The 17,500-nt window shown below is 35.7% G+C and overlaps 1 long non-coding RNA gene across 1 annotated transcript in view; it reads right to left on the minus strand.

Moving 5' to 3' along the window:
* Positions 1-4,915: 4,915 nt before the first annotated feature.
* The window catches only part of LOC143033722 (uncharacterized), a 64,045-nt gene continuing 51,460 nt past the window's right edge, over positions 4,916-17,500 (minus strand). Inside the window, exon 3 of the long non-coding RNA XR_012967184.1 lies at positions 4,916-5,076. This is a non-coding gene — a long non-coding RNA (uncharacterized LOC143033722). The remainder of the gene's footprint in view (positions 5,077-17,500) is intronic.

Below are 17,500 nucleotides of genomic sequence, written 5' to 3' on the forward strand. Positions count from 1 at the left end.
CTTTCCTAGGTTTACCATTTCGGCGATTCATAAGGAGTTCACATTCTTGTAACCGTTATACCCCCTGAAGACGATTCCTGAACGGGAATCGAAACGTCGGGCAAATAAACCATTCAATTGAATCTGGTGTTTACAGTTTTCCAATATAAATATATATATACATATATATATATATATATATATATATATATATATATATATATATATAATATATATATATATATATATATATATATATATATAAATCAAGGACTACTATTACACAGGACATGCGCACCCAGATTCCTGGCTCCGCTAGCGAGGGCCATTGGTTTCTTTGTAACCTAACATTTTGTATTGGACAAATATATCAAAACTAGAAACATAACATTGTATATAGGACAAATATATCAACTATTGACTTATTCAGTGCAGTATAAGTTAATGTAAACTTTTATATTGAAATAAGAAGCTATTTTTAAGGCACTATTATGCTTTGAAATGCCAGTTTTGGCCGGACTTAACACCAGGGTTAGCGATTTTTTTTTTTTAATATATATTTTTTTTATCTAAATCAGATTTATTTGATTTAAATAGATTTTTTGTATAGATTTTAAATATCGTGGGATTGCTATCTGATATGCGATCTGATTGCTAAACGACATTTTTAGCATATCAAAATAAGGAGCAGTGTTTTATAGACTTGCCACAAGTATACAAGGAACGATATAAGCCTACATGTAGTATATATCACTGTGTAGCCCACAAGTTTCCTTGTTGAAACTTGTTCTAGGTAAGCAGCTTCTCACTGAGTCAGTTGCTGTTTTGGAATCAACAAGGAAGGATGTCTTCTGGACCTCAAAGAGTGGTTCCTTCAGGCAGAAAAAAATGATCCTGTCTGGAATTATTTTGAAAAACTACCAACAACTTCTGGCAAAGGGTATCGAGCTAAATGCAAAGACTGCAGCCAGGAACTACAGGGCATTGTGTCAAGATTGAAATCTCAGAGATAAATGCCAAGGTCAGCCACAGCATACAGAAGAAATTTGACTCAGGTAAATAATTTTACTTATATTGTGTGCATTTCTCCCTTTTCATACGCAACTATATACATTTGGTGAACAATGGAGAGCATGTGCAAAAAGAAAGAAAAAATGTGAAGGCCTAAAGAGATGATACTTCAACTTCATTACTTCTAAATTTGGGTAATGACTATATCATTATAATATACTGTATCCACTCAACTTTGGGGCCTAGATGATTGTTATTCATTTCATTCAACATTGTGTAATACATTTCATAGGTTCCATTGGAATTCAACCCACATGGGATTCAGCCCAAAGGGATTTAGCCTAACCTAACCCAACTAACCCATTATTTTTAGTGAATTTAAAAGTGAACTGAATCCTGTGTGGGCTGAATTCCAAGACCACCTATTTCATATCCTGTTAATTATTTCCAAATAATTTAGTGGCTTGTGCGAATATGATAATTATATAAAAAATAACTACTGTACTCAAAAGTAGCCTAAATCACACTGTATTCATTCATTTATCTATTTATAAATTATGTAATATGCTAAAAAAAAATCCATTTCAGGATCTGTATCAACAGCTTCAATCCCTTCATCATCGGCTCCACTTGAATTATCTGCATACCTGACTCCACCATTGAAAAGGTCACTATCAGACTTCTCCACATGCGTCACTTCTACTAAATAATTTTTTATCTAAAAGAAAGTCATCAACGTCTCTGGACAGATTTATCATAAAAACCTCACCCTCTCAAAAGGAAAATCTCGACAAAGAAGTTGCAAGAATTATATTTGCTACAAATTCACCATTTCGTCTTGTTCAGCATCCTCAGTTTCTCAAGATGGTTCAGAACCTGAGGCCAGGTTATATTTCTCCATCCAGAAAAGATATTGCTGATAAGTACTTGGATCTTGTGTATGAAAAGGAATATAAAAAATGTGCAGATGACCTGAATAATGAAAATGTATGTCTTTCAATTGATGGGTGGTCTAACATCCATAGTGAGCCCATAATATGTGTCACTCGAACAACATCCACTGGTCAGATTTATTTAGTTGACACAATAGACACATCAGGGAAACCTCACGCTGCTAAATATCTTCTACAACTTGTACAAAGTTCGATCAAGAAGTCTGAACAAGATTTTGGTTGTCACATTGGAAGTGTTGTGACAGACAATGCAGCAAATGTCACCAAGATGAGATAAGGCTTGGAGGAATCAAATAAACCTGAGCATACCGTCCTCACATACGAATGTGCAGCACACCTACTAAATCTACTGGCTCATGACCTTGAGATTGATAATGTAAAACAACACGTGGTTCATGTAGTTAAATATTTTAGAAATAATCATTATGCTGCTTCAAAGTATCGGCAGGAAGGTAGTCAGTGTCTAGTCATGCACCAGGACACAAGGTGGAACACAATGTCAGACTGTCTCAAGGTCTTTATAAATAACTGGCCAATTCTAATGAAGATATGTGAAGTCAACAGGGAAGCTATTGATACTGAAGTAAGAAACAAAGTATCAAATTTAGGCCTAAAACGTTCGGCTGAGGAATTACTGGATCGATTGCAGCCAATAGCAAAGGCTCTAGATGAGGTACAGAGTGACAAGTGCACTATTGCTCAAGCGGTAGATGTTTGGAAAAAATTACTTGGCCATTTCACAAACAATAAATAAGCTGAAAAACTGGTGAAAAAAAGGTATGAACAGTTTATCACCAAAGTTCACATACTTGCCAACATGCTTCATCCAGCACTTCAAGGAAAAATGCTCAGTGCAGAAGAGGTGAATATTAGTATGGAGTATGTCAATGAGAAATATACAACACTTGTTCCTGTCATTATGAAGTTTCAGGCAAAATCACCTCCTTTCCAGGCGTTCAAGTTTACTGAGTCTGTGACCAAAACCCTGACAGCTATTGAGTGGTGGGATTCACATACAACCATGTGAGACAGTAATATTCTGTTATCAGTGCGTCAACTCCTAACTGCAGTAGCCTCATCATCAGGAGTTGAAAGAGTTTTCTCCTCCTATGGACTTGTACACACAAAATTAAGTAATCGCCTCGGTAATGAGAAGGCAGCCAAATTGGTCTTCCTTTTCAAGACAATGAACTCAAATGTAAATAACGATTAATGTAAATAACTGTCCACTAACCTCATACAATAATACATATTAAGTCCGGCCAAAATTGGCATTTCAAAGCATAACAGTGCCTTAAAATAGTTTCTTATTTCACTATAAAAGTTTATATTAACTTATACTGCAATAAATAAGTCAATAGTTGATATATTTGTCCTATATACAAAGTTATGTTTCTAGTTTTGATATATTTGTCCAATATAAAATGTTAGGTTACAAAGAAAGCAATGGCCTCCGCTAGCGGAGTCAGAAATCTGGGTGCGCACGTCCTGTGTAATTGTAGTCCTTTATATATATATTATATATATATATATATATATATATATATATATTTAACTATATATGTATATGTATTTGTATATACATATATATATTTATATGTTTATGTATATGTCTATAGTTATATATATATATACATGTGTGTGTGTGTGTGTGTGTGTGTGTGTGTGTGTGTGTGTGTGTGTGTGTGTGTGTGTGTGTGTGTGTGTGTGTGTGTGTGTGTTTATGTATGTGTGTGTGTGTGTTTTTGTGTGTGGTGGTGTGTGTGTGTGTGTGTGTGTGTGTGTGTGTGTGTGTGTGTGTGTGTGTGTGTGTGTGTGTGTGTGTGTGTGTGTGTGTGTGTGTGTGTGTGTGTGTGTGTGTGTGTGTGTGTGTGTGTGTGTGCGCGCTTGCGTGTGTGCGTGTTTGCTTGTTATTGCGTTTTTGTATGTGTGTGTACGTAATTTCTTGGGTATCTACCTGCATTTGAAATTATACAACAGAACTATTCCAGCCGTAAACACAGTCACTGTTGGCCGAATCTAATCTGGAAAAGAAATATACAGCACGAAAATCCCGGGAAACTGATATTTGTTCTGAATATGTATGACTGGAAATCATTGACGTGTTCGGCGTTTTTATCCGTCACCCCTGCGAGTCATTTCGAGCGACGAGAGGTTTAGGTTACATATAAAGGACGGTGTTTGCAGTATGACGCTATGGAACACTGGTTTCTATCTCCCTTCGAAATACTATGTGGAATCGGGTTCAAATCCTGTGGCTACCAGTGAGGGATTCAGTCGTACCCAAAAGACTCCTGGTGTAGGTTGTTTGTCTTTACAGCCCATGAAAACACGAGGAAATACAATATACGTTGCGCACACAATAAACAAACGTGTTTTGTCTATGTGTCACTCTCGCTCACTGTCTCTTTCGTGCTCTCTCGCCTTCTTTTTCTCTCTTTTACTTTCTCTTTATTTTTCTTGCTCTCTCTCTCTCTTATCCGAGTAGATATGATCACTGTAATATCACAGTGTAAAGTAAGATATAAGGCGAGATGTGTGAGGCATGATTTTGCTGACAAAGGAAACTGCGAGGACCTTCGTCCTGCCTCAAGAAAGAGGCGTCAGGATTCAAGGCTAACTTGCATAAAAAGGAGTTTCGTCCCATTAGCCTATCTCGAACTGTCCTTTTGTGTAATTAATGTATTCATAGAAGATACAATCGAATTAACTCACAAAAGCTTTGTTCTCTTGGTATTCTTACCTTGGCAAAATAGTTTGAACTCACTTCATCCACAAAGTGGTGAGATGGGAGGGGCGATGAACGGGCTTTGAATGGGTGTGGAGTGGGTGTATGCTTTGGTACAGTCACCTTCATTTATAAGAGTAAAAAGACCTTTTGGTATGTATGTACATGTACTTCCATACAGGAAGGGTATATGTAAATATGGGGTCCGATACGTAATTGGAACTGTCGTAGAAGTACTCACCCTGTACTTGAATTCGTTGGTGACGTCAGGGTCAACAACGGTGAGAGTGGCGAGTGTGTCTTCGGGCCTGGCTGCCTCGGAAACGTCAAGGGTCCACTCGGGGCGAGAGAACCGGGGCGGGACATCGTTGACATCCCACACCGTCACGCTCACAGTGCCAGTGCCTATGGAAGAGATGAGGCTGACTTAGCCACTTAGACTCATGTATATATCTATATCTATCTATCTATCTATATATATATATATATATATATGTATATATATATATATACATATACATATATATATTTCCTTTGAGGAAAGAAATGTGGCGACACTGACCAAAAATGCTTAAAAAAAGGAAATTTGTCAGTCTCTAAATGGAAGAACAGTGAGATTATACCCTTATGGGAATGACAAGTAGGGCATAAGTTAGAAGTAATATGACATTATTGCCCCAGAGGAAGAAAATGTAAACATTCGGTGGATATTAAAGCCACATTTTTATATAAGAACATAAGAACATAAGAAATAAAGGAGACTGCAAAAGACCATAAGGCCTACACTAGGCAGCTCCGTATCCATCACCACCTGTCATCCCCATCCATAAAGTTGTCTAATCGTTTTTTAAAACAACTGATAGTATCAGCGCTTACTACGTGGTTACTAAGTTTATTCCATTCATCGACCACCCTATTTGTAAACCAATTCTTGCCTATTTCCTTTTTAAATCTAAATTTGTCCAGTTTATACCCATTACTGCGAGTCCTGCCCTGTTGTTTTATTATGATGACCTTGTTTGCATCACCCTTGTTATAGCCTTTGATCCACTTGAACACTTCTATTAGATCACCCCGCACTCTGCGTCTTTCCAGAGAGTGTAAGTGTAGGTGCCTAAGCCTCTCTTCGTAAGGCAAATTTCCGAGTCCTTGTATCATTTTGGTCATTCTTCTCTGTACTGATTCTAGTGAATTTATGTCCATTCTGTAGGACGGAGACCAAAACTGTACCGCATAGTCAAGGATGGGTCCAACTATCGCTAGATAGAGTTTAATAATTACCTCTGCACTTCTATTCGTTACCGTCCTAGCAATGAAGCCTAATGATCTGTTTGCTTTATTTCTGGCGCTAATGCACTGCTTCCTGGTTTTAAGGTCCGGACTCACCAGAACTCCCAAGTCCCTCTCACACTCAGATTTTTCTAAAAACGTGTTATCTAAGTTGTATCTGTTTTCGGGGTTGTGTAGCTCTACGTTTAACACGCTACACTTAGAGATATTGAAGTTCATTTGCCATTTCACCGACCATGTTAACAGTTTATTAAGATCATCCTGCAGAATCTGGGCGTCTTCTCCTGACCTAATTAGGCGTCCTATTTTAGTGTCGTCCGCAAACTTACTAACATCACTATTTAACCCATCGTCTAAGTCGTTTATATACATAATGAACAACAAGGGACCCAAAACCGAGCCCTGGGGGACCCCGCTAGTAACATTGCCCCACCTAGATTTTATTCCATTCATGGTGACCCGCTGTTTTCTGTTACTAATCCAAGCTCTAATCCATTCTAACACTTTTCCTCCTATGCCATGGGCTTTGATTTTATTTAGTAGTCTCTGGTGTGGCACTTTGTCGAACACTTTGCTAAAGTCAAGGTAAATAACATCGTAATTTTCATTGTTGTCTGACGCCTTATATACCTTAGTGTAAAAGGATAGAAGATTAGTCACGCATGACTTACCTTTGGAGAAACCATGTTGTGAATCACGAATTAAATTATGCCCTTCAATGTGTTCTCTGAGTCTATTTACTATTATTGATTCAAGCATTTTTCCTATAACCGATGTCAAACTGATTGGCCTGTAGTTGCCTATGGTCGATCTATCTCCCTTCTTAAAAACAGGAACAACGTTTGCCTGCCTCCAAGCAGTTGGAACAGAACCAGTGTCTACCGATTTATTGAATATTTCAGTTAACTGGTCGCAGATTTCAAATTTACACTCTTTAAGCATTCTTGGAAAAATTTCGTCCGGACCCGGAGATTTTGTAGCTTTAAGTCTGTCAATCTGCTTGATAACTTCTTCTTTACTAATGCTGATATTAGTTAGGCTATTTTCTTCATCCCCTCTGAAAATCGGGGGGGATGAGCATTTTGTTACATTGGCATACCCTACAAATATCTTATAACCAGTTTCGATAAAGATTACCACTTTCAAATAAGTAGACAATATTTGTATCTTCATCGTCTCTATTTCTTCTCGATATTTCCATCGGTCCAGTTAAATTCTATAACATTTTTTAAGAGCAAGGTGGAATAAACGATGGAATCAAATATGATGCAGGTAACATGAAGAAAACGTAGGGTTTGACATTAGAAACCGATATCAGTTATATCAATCTCCAAACAAAGCTCTTTGGTGTTTACCTAACATAAAGAATATTGGAATTTGCTTACTCAGAAAGCACTTATCTTTTATTTAGTTATACTAAGATATGTAATATACACTATAATTTATCTAATCTAAAGGAATATGAATTTTAATTAAAAAAGGGGGCTATTTCAATTTGAAAATATGTTTCCGTATTACATACACGAATTCGAAATGTGGTCGGTCAGTGGGTAACTTGGATTGTGGTCAGATTACGTATAAGTTGCATTTTACAATCAATTCAGGTTTATGCACTAGAATGATGAAATTGAGCCCTGATGTAAGTCAGGTAATGAACAAAGAAGAAGTAAATACACGTTGGTAATATGTGAATAATGTTAAAGTGGATAAGAACCTGGGAGGTGAATTGTGCAATGGAAATAATAAAAAAAAAATCTTCCAAAAGCATGTAGATTGTGGAATTAAAGAAGTTTAAATGGAACGGCAAGGAACAAAATAGACTGCAGATTGGGATATGAGAGCAACAACATTTGTAATGTTACCCATAATGAAATACAGGCAGTGGTTCTGAAATGGGTAGCACAGCTAAATTTACAGTATTTTCAGAACCGATAGAAATAGATTAGTTTTGAAGAAGAAAAGAGAATTGAGAAGTAAAGGAAAATAAAAAGAAATGTCAGTTGGAAATTAAAAACAGATTTGAAGCTCTAAGAAATAACGAGGACATTTCGAGGGTGTAAATAATTTATCATTAAGAAACTGTCACAGGAAGTTGGGAGTACAAAAACTTTAGTGACAGCAAATAACCTGAAGCTATAAGTAGTCTAGTAAAAAAGAATTACTATAAAGATTAAAACCAGGAGTGATGGAATAAAGAGAGAAGAACTGAACATGCTTATCAATCAAAAACAGACATTAGGTAAGATATGAAAAACATGGGTAATATGTAAGAAACTATTCGGAAAGACAAAGTTATTAAAAGATTAAGTGCACACGATTTTTATGGAGGTAGTGTATGATATGCACGAAACAAATAGAAATATTATTAAATGTAGACTCAAAACTCTGAAAAGAGTAAAATAATTTCACCAAATTTTACTCCTCAAAATATCGTGGTTGAGTCAATACATTCATATGTAAACGTCAGTGGTATACCAGAAGTAACAAATAAAGATATAGCATTCACCACAAAAATTATGAAACGAGAATGTAACTCTATAATGGTTTCAGTTTGACAAAATCTTTAGTATCTTCCGATCGATTACTTTGCTATTGATTCATTTTAAAGCATTTGCCAATTTTCTAATAGGTAGACTAAAATAAAGTTTCAGATGAAAGGAAGCCAAGAAACTAGACAGGATTTAGGAGTGGATGCGCTACTATTGGACTATTTGCAGACAGAGAAAAAACGAGAGAATAAGATATACCTGTATATCTAATTACTGTATATTAAGAAAGGCCTTCGATTCGATAGAACAAATGACAACAGCAAATTTCATGTGCAAACAGGGTGCAAATCAATACATTGCGAGGAGTCTACAGAACATTTGTAAGATGGGTACTGCTATAATTCGACTACATAATGATATATACATATACCAAGGCTTTTTCCCCCTTACAAGGGGGTAGCCAAAAAGATACAGAAAGAATAAAAATCGATGAAAGGAGAACGGTAAGACTATACAATTTACAGCTTGCTCTCTACCTACATGTCTGAAACGTAGTGTGTAATGCTAGCTATGATATACAGATGTGAGACTTGGAAGTTGTTGAAGGCGATGGAGATAAAACTAAGGCGAGCTCAGAAAATATAGATAAATGATGCAAATGAAACTGAAAGGTACGGAGAGGGCAAGTTGTAGGGTGATATATATATATATATATATATATATATATATATATATATATATATATATATATATATATATGTATATATATATGTGTGTGTGTGTGTGTGTGTGTGTGTGTGTGTGTGTGTGTGTGTGTGTGTGTGTGTGTGTGTGTGTGTGTGTATTCACCTTTCACCTTGGTCTTTGGATCACGTGTTGGACCCGTGACCGGTAGCTATTTCCCTCCCGCCGAAAGAGAGCTCAGAGCTCGTATGACCGATCTATGGGTAATGCTGTGTGTGTGTGTGTGTGTGTGTGTGTGTGTGTGTGTGTGTGTGTGTGTGTGTGTGTGTGTGTGTGTGTGTGCGTGTGTGAATGTATGTATGTCTATATAAATATATATATATATATATATATATATATATATGTTGATGAAAATGAAAAAAGTCAAGGGTCTAGTTCCGAGTTTCTGATTTTATTCCTGACCGGTTTTGCTCTATGCTTCTTCAGATGAATGTGGGTTTCACCTTCATCAACTTGTAACAATGTCCCAGCATATATATATATATATATATATATATATATATATATATATATATATATATATATATATATTCATATATATATGTATATATATTTCATATATATATGTATATATTATATATATATATAATGTGTATATATATATATATATATATATATATATATATATATATATCACTTAGAGAAATTGTAGTGGTACATTTGTAAATAATAATCACAAAGAACCCACAATCGGAATAAAAGGAAACTTAGAAGATAGCATAACTTCTATATATCGGCTAATAACTATACCCCTATTTAGGAAAGTACAGGTTACAAGAATTTTCAGAGACATAAGTACAATTGAGATGTGAGTAGAAGGGGAACACACAGAGCTAAAAACAGGACAATCCGTCTCGCAGGATGGAGTCAGAGGTGAGGGATGTGTGTGTGGAGGTGTGAGGTCAGAAGGGAAGCGGGGTCAAGATTAGTGAGGGAGCGGTGTCAGGAGGGTGAAAATTCTTAACCAAACGGCTCACAGCCAGCCGTGAGATTATGTCCGGGAATCACTGACCTTTGGAGATATTCAATTTCGGACATTCTTCTATTGAGGCTGATATAAAAAAAAATCTTCTAAAGCTACAGTTGGACTTAAACAAAATTTTGAATTTGTCCTAGTCAAGACTGTGATTTTTAGTACTGATATGTTGGAACACAGCGGAATTTTCCTGGGCATACCTAATGGATCTTTTGTGCTCCATTAACCTGGTATTAAGATCCCTTCCGGTCTGACCAAGGTACACTAAATTATAAACTTTAAAAGGAAAGGCTATACACTCCAGGGGCCTCATTTTCCTTTAACCTTTGAATAAAATTAATAATTTGCTTGTGTATAGTGTTAGGGTAATGGTAGTCAACTTTGAGACGCTTGTTGGGAATTAATTTAAAAGGACTGATGGAGTTGTAATAGGGGATTTTTAAAACATCTTTGAAAGAGGGTTGTGTAGTGGAAACTAAATTATATATATACATTTGTACAAATAATCTACATTCGTGACTAAATGTATACGAGTAGATACTTCAAATATGATTTCGAATACAATACTGCACGCTTTTATTTTTCAATTGTCTTTGATATAATAATATGCTGAATTCTTAAATCTGTTCGCTGACTGAACGTTTCTAGTTCCCAGCTGTACCATGATTTCATCATTATAAATATAAGTATATTATCCCAGCTGCATTACATCAACACCTGAACTGAATAACAACTCGAAACATAAATATCAGAGGTTCATCAGCACATGGAGTGCAAAATGTAGCGAAGGCAAAAATGTCAAACTAGAAGAAAAAAAAAAAACTTCCGTACCCGATGTCACTTTTTTATTCTAGTTGCTGTCAGATAGCCTCATCCATTTATCCACCTCCCATTTTATCCATTTATTCATCTCTGGGACAAACACTCAGTGGAAAAAAATCCAGCTTTTTTTTTTGTTTTTGTTTTAATTGCTGCACCAGGCTATTCTATTGATCACCAGAGCACCACAATTTAGTAGCGAATATATGAAACTTGAAACTTGTCAGTAATAACTAGCGCTTCTACCCTTGGAAAAAATAGCTTTGCAAAGGTGTGTTCATGTTAGAAATTCAAGGACAGCAGAACGATGGGATTGTAGGAACTGTAAGTGGACACCCTTTTCCGAGTAAAAGTCCGTCTTCATTCGTAAAATCATGCTGCTTGACTCTGGTCCGAAATGATACGTTCCTAAATATACTGAAGTTTTGGCTGCATAAGTCTTATGCAGTCAATGCTGTATTCGCATCGATGGAAACTTATACTATATATTCTCTCGCGATTAATATTTTGGTTGTGCCGCGACTCCAAAGATTTAGTTGACGATAAACAACAATTGTATCCATGTAAACAACATCCCTCCGAAGATGTGGAGTTACACAGGAGATAAATAAGAGTTTTAAGAAGACCGAAAAAATTAATAGATAGTAAAACTTGAAATTAATCAGCATTTCTAAGAAAATACCGTCCACAATCACAAAATAATGCTGGGTGACTTAAGTCAAAAAGGTTGCAGCTAAACTACTCAAGATACTAAGATCATAAGTATCATGCAGTCAATATCATAGCCACTAACAAAGCCTTGCTTAGACTTCCTCAGTGTAGTACGTACTATATAGATATTATATTTATATTAAGACTAATGCGACCAAACACACATGCATTTCACATACACACACACAAACACAGGTTATATATATATATATATATATATATATATATATACAAATGTATATATATATATGTATATATAAATATATATATATATATTTATACATATGTAATACATATATATAGACTGTATATATATATATATATATATATATATATATATATATATATATATGTATATATAAGATTGAAAGTGAAAGAAGTTGATGAGGAGATATGGGAGAATTTACGCCTTAACGTTTCGACCCGCAGGGTCTTGATCACAAAGCTAACAACTCAAACGTAACAGGATGTTTTATACACGGACGGGTCATCTTACGGGACGCTTCGGAGAGCTTGCTATTTTATTTGCGTATTCTTTTGTTACTAGTAAGCTTGTGGCTTTTGCTAAACATATAAAGCCTTCTCTATGGTTAATGTTGTTATTAGTGTTGATATAAGCTGCCTCAATTGTCTTCCTTAGTTTCTTGGATGATCCTTTGTTTAATATGGTTGCGTTGTTCCAGTCTGGAAGGTGACCATGTTTATCCACATGCATTACTATGGAGTTAGATGTCCTATGGGCTTTTGCGTCATTTTTATGTTCATTTATCCTTTTATTAAGTCCGCGACCAGATTCACCAAAATATGAAGAGGGACAGCTTTTACACGGGATTTTATAAACAACGCTGTTTTCGTTAGTGGGATTATTGTCGCTACGTGTTATCAAATGTCCTACTTTGCTACTATACACATATACATACATATATATATATATACATACATATATATACACATATACATACATATATATATATATATATATATATAGATACATATATATATATATATATATATGTATATACATACATATATTGGAAAACTGTAAACACCAGACTAAATTGAAGGGTTTATTTGCCCGACGTTTTGATTCCCGTCCAGGAATCGTTTTCAGGGGGTATACTGGTTACAAAATTGTGAACTCAATTATAAATCGTGAAATTGGTAAACCTGGGAAAGGTTCACACTCAATCACATGTATAAAACATACTCTTTACAATATTAAGTACACTGCAATTGAAATGGAATATTGGTACCAAAAAATGAAATAAAAATAAAATAAATACAAGCAAAAAAAATACAAATAAAAAGTTACATGGCTGTGAGCATAAAACAAGTGTAGCAAAAGCATCAATACGTAAAATTAACGTAAAAACATCAGAACATAGGACAGATGCAAATGGAGGTGGACCAAATGTCTGCAATGAAGTGTCAAGAACAAACGACTAGATTACAATGAGACAAAAAATAAGAACCAAACAAAATACACTATAATTGAAATGAAATATTGGTACAAAAAAAAATAGAAATAAAACAAGTTAAATGGCTACGAACATTAAACAAGTGTAGCAAAAAAGCATCAATACGTAACACGAACGGAAAAACCTTAGAACATAAGACAGAGACGCAAATGGAGGTGGGCCAAATGTCCGCAATGAAGTGTCAAGAACGAACGACTAAATTACAATCAGACAAATAAAAACCAAACAAAATAAAAAATCAAATGGCCCTGAACATAAAACATGTGTGGCAAAAAGCATCAATACGTAACCCAAACGTAAAAATACCAGAACATAGTCCAAAGACGCAAATGAAGGTGGGCCAATTGTCCGCAAAGAAGGATGGGGGGAACAGAGAGAGGAACAGGTCTCAATAACAAACGACTGTATTACAATCAGATAAAAAAAAATGATATACAGCACTGTACGGGACAGAAACATGGAACATAAGAGAGGGAGAGAGAAGGAGTTTCAATGTGTTTGATATGAAATATCTGAGAAGTATGAGAGGGGTAACTAGGCTAGATAGAGTGAGAAATGAGAAGGTGAGGAGGAGAACAGGGGTGGAAAGGGAGCTAGGAGAAAGGGTTGATGAAAGAGTGTTAGGATGGTTTGGATACATGGAAAGAATGAGTGAATGGAAAAGGGTTGTGTATGGATGATGATGTGATGCATGAGGGGGAGTGAGTGGGGAATGGGGGGTGAGGAAGTATGTATGAGAAAAAAATTGACGCAGCCCGAAGAGATTTGTCCCCGTCTTCTCCTTTTCTGCATGAAGGGACGGAGAGGGGGTCCGCCGAATTTATGAAGCGGCCTTCCTGTGGATGTGCTGTGTCGTGGGACACTGCTTCTGACCCAAGGCAGTGGACAGGACGCAAGGATGACCCGTCATCCATGAGGTGCCAATATAAGAAGAAGGGAGGAGGTTGGAGGGGAGTGGGATATATAGGGAATGGAATGGGTGGGAGTGGTTTCTATGCCTTTTTCTTTTTGGCTACCCCCCCGTGTAGGGAAAAAAGCCTTTGGTATATGTATGTACGTATGTGTGTCTGTGCGTGTGTGTGTGTGTGTGTGTGAGTTTGTGCGTGTGTATACATATACGTATATAAATACACACACACACACACACACACACACACACACACACACACACACACACACACACATACACACACACACACACACACACAACACACACACACACACACACACACACACATATATATATATATATATATATATATATATATATATATATATATATATATATATTCAAGAAGATTTAGATAAATTACAGTAATGGTCTGAAAAGTGGCTAATGAATTTTAACACAAGTAAATGCAAGGTAATGCACATAGGTAAAAATAACAGTAAGTACTATTACAAGTTATTTAGAAATTCGTTAACAAAAGTGGATAGTGAAAAAGATATCGGCGTAATTATCAGTAACGACCTCTAATCATACAAGCAGTATATTTCAGCCTCTGAGAAAGCAAATAAGATTCTAGGACTCATTGCGCGATCTTTTGATTTCAAAAGTCCATCACTCATTAACAAGCTATATAAATCGTTAGTTCGTCCACATTTGGAATATGCTGTTTCCGTATGGTTACCGAATCTCATTAAAGACATTGACAGACTGGAAAAAGTACAACGGCGAGCCACAGAACTGATTCCAAATATCAAAAATAAATCATACGAAAATCGACTAAAACATATGAATCTGTTTTCCCTAAAAAAGCGTAGACTCAGAGGTGACTTGATACAGGTCTTTGAAATTCTAAAGGGAATTGACAACATCAAAAGTGACAAAATTTTCACATTGAATGAGAATCAGACAAGATAAAATGGTCTCAAACTGTCCGGAAATAGATTCAATTTGGAAGTAGGTAGAAACAACTTTGCCAACCGTGTAGTTAATGAATAGAATAAACTTCCTGAACAGGTAGCGCAATGTAGTTCAGTTCGAAGCTTTAAGAATTATTTAGATAAACACCTAAGCAAGATGCTGTAATGATTATAGTTTATTTTATATTTTTGTTTTTGTTTTGTTATTATTTGTCTGTTTGATTTTCATATATTATTAGTTATATGTCAATTTATTATTATCTACTATTTACCTGTTTGTCTATTATTTAACTATACCTATGCATTTATGTATTTTATTTATTTACATTATAGTTTTTATTTATTATTTTATAATTATAAAAAAATCGCATCCGACCTAGATATGGACCAAATGGTCTCCTGTCGGCATGCTCCGCCTATGTAATCCTTTGTAATATATATATATATATATATATATATATATATATATATATATATATATATGTGTGTGTGTGTGTGTGTGTGTGTGTGTGTGTGTGTGTGTGTGTGTGTTTGTGTGTGTGTGTGTGTGTGTGTGTGTGTGTGTGTGTGTGTCTGTGTGTGTGTGTGTGTGTGTGTGTGTGTGTGTGTGTGTGTGTGTGTGTGTGTGTGTGTGTGTGTGTGTGTGTGTGTGTGTTTGGGTGCGGTGTATATATGTATATATATACATATATATATATATATACATATATATATACATATATATATATATATATATACATATATATATATATATATTTATTATATATATATATGTGCGTATGCACATACATATACATATATATATATATATATATATATATATATATATATATATATATATATTCGTTCCTACTCAGTACAAATATTAATAAAAACAGAGATCTTACTCCATGTTCTGTGAAAACAGGCTGTATACACATTCTGAGGATGCAAACAAAACATTTATCGAAGATTATTTTCATTGTGAAAGATAAATATGTATACGAAGGAAAGTAGAGAGAAATATTAATAGAAGAGAAAGAGTAGATAAGAAGTAGAGTATAGATGTAGAAAGCGAGATACAAAAAATTATAGGAGTGATTGAGAAAGAGAGATGTGGCAGAGGCATGTACGTAAAATTGAAGAAAAATAAAGTTGAATAAAAAGAAGAATGTTAAAGATTTAAAGAAAATAATAACGTATTATGTAAAAGCAAATAAACAGAGGTAATAAAGAATAAAAAATTAAAAAGAAAGAGAAAAAGGAAACTAAAAGCAAGAGAAGTGAAAAGAGAAGAATAGGGGAAAAAATATATCACCCCCTGCCTCAAAAAAAAAACAAAAAAAAAAACTTGTATATATCACCAATATATCAACGCATCGAAAAATACACACTGCGGCAGCAGCATATCCGTACCAAACGCATACTAAAAAGAAAAAAGAGAGAGAGAGAGAGAGAGAAGCAGAGGATACACGCTTGAGAGCCTCTTCTGAGCTATTCGGCCACCACCGTCGTCACTGCTGTCACCAGCACTGCCACCTACACTGCCAGCACGCGGAGTGACTAGAATGACCCAACTGTGTGCATTTATACGAAATAACTGTGAGATTTATTCCCCTGGATGCCACCACCACCACCGCTCTCTGCCTTGCTCCTCGTTTCTATTGAATATTACCTCTGGTCGACCTGCCCGGGTGAGGGGAAACCATTTGCAAGTCTAACGGCGCTGCAAATACTTCGGGCAACCAAATGTGTTTGTAATGTGTTTATACGAAGTTAAACATGTCACTGTGAACACAAGCATGCACGCGTGCTTATATTTTTGAGCGTCTGTGTGTGTGTGTGTGTGTGTGTGTGTGTGTGTGTGTGTGTGTGTGTGTGTGTGTGTGTGTGTGTGTGTGTGTGTGTGTGTGTGTGTCTACGTGTGCGCACGTGTGTTTATCCATGCGGTTTTAATCAGTCGAGGGATGATTCTAACTTATAGTTAGTGTTGAATCCATCTGATGTAACACACATATCAATATATGAACTGTTTATCTGACATTCATGATGGCCCCAGACATATTTTTAGTCGATAGATGCCCATATACATTGTCTCTAACAACTATTTAATTCCGCCCCTTCCCCAATGTATTGTCAAGAATTTGAGGTCAATTCGTGTTAGAAAAAATCTAGGGAACTCCATTTTATTTGGTCCAGGTGTCTATTTGAATTAAGATATTTGTTCCTGCAGAAGTAAATATAAGTCTCCGTCCGTAATTCGACGACTCTCGGCTTCAGAGTTACAACGGAAGAAGCCGATCACTCTCTCGGATCCTGTCATTAGATCACCACCCAAGATATGATGTAGTCCTGATTGTGTCCTACCAGTACTGAAATATGTAAACTATTGCGCCACGGTATGTGTGACAGCCTGGAAAAATGGAAATATCCTGTCTTTTGTGATGCTTAGTATGTTCTATATATTGTGTGGTGGT

This window comes from Oratosquilla oratoria, chromosome 16 (genome assembly GCF_046742065.1).
Source record: "Oratosquilla oratoria isolate Oo_2021 chromosome 16, ASM4674206v1, whole genome shotgun sequence".
In the NCBI taxonomy this organism is placed as follows: Eukaryota; Metazoa; Arthropoda; class Malacostraca; order Stomatopoda; family Squillidae; genus Oratosquilla; species Oratosquilla oratoria.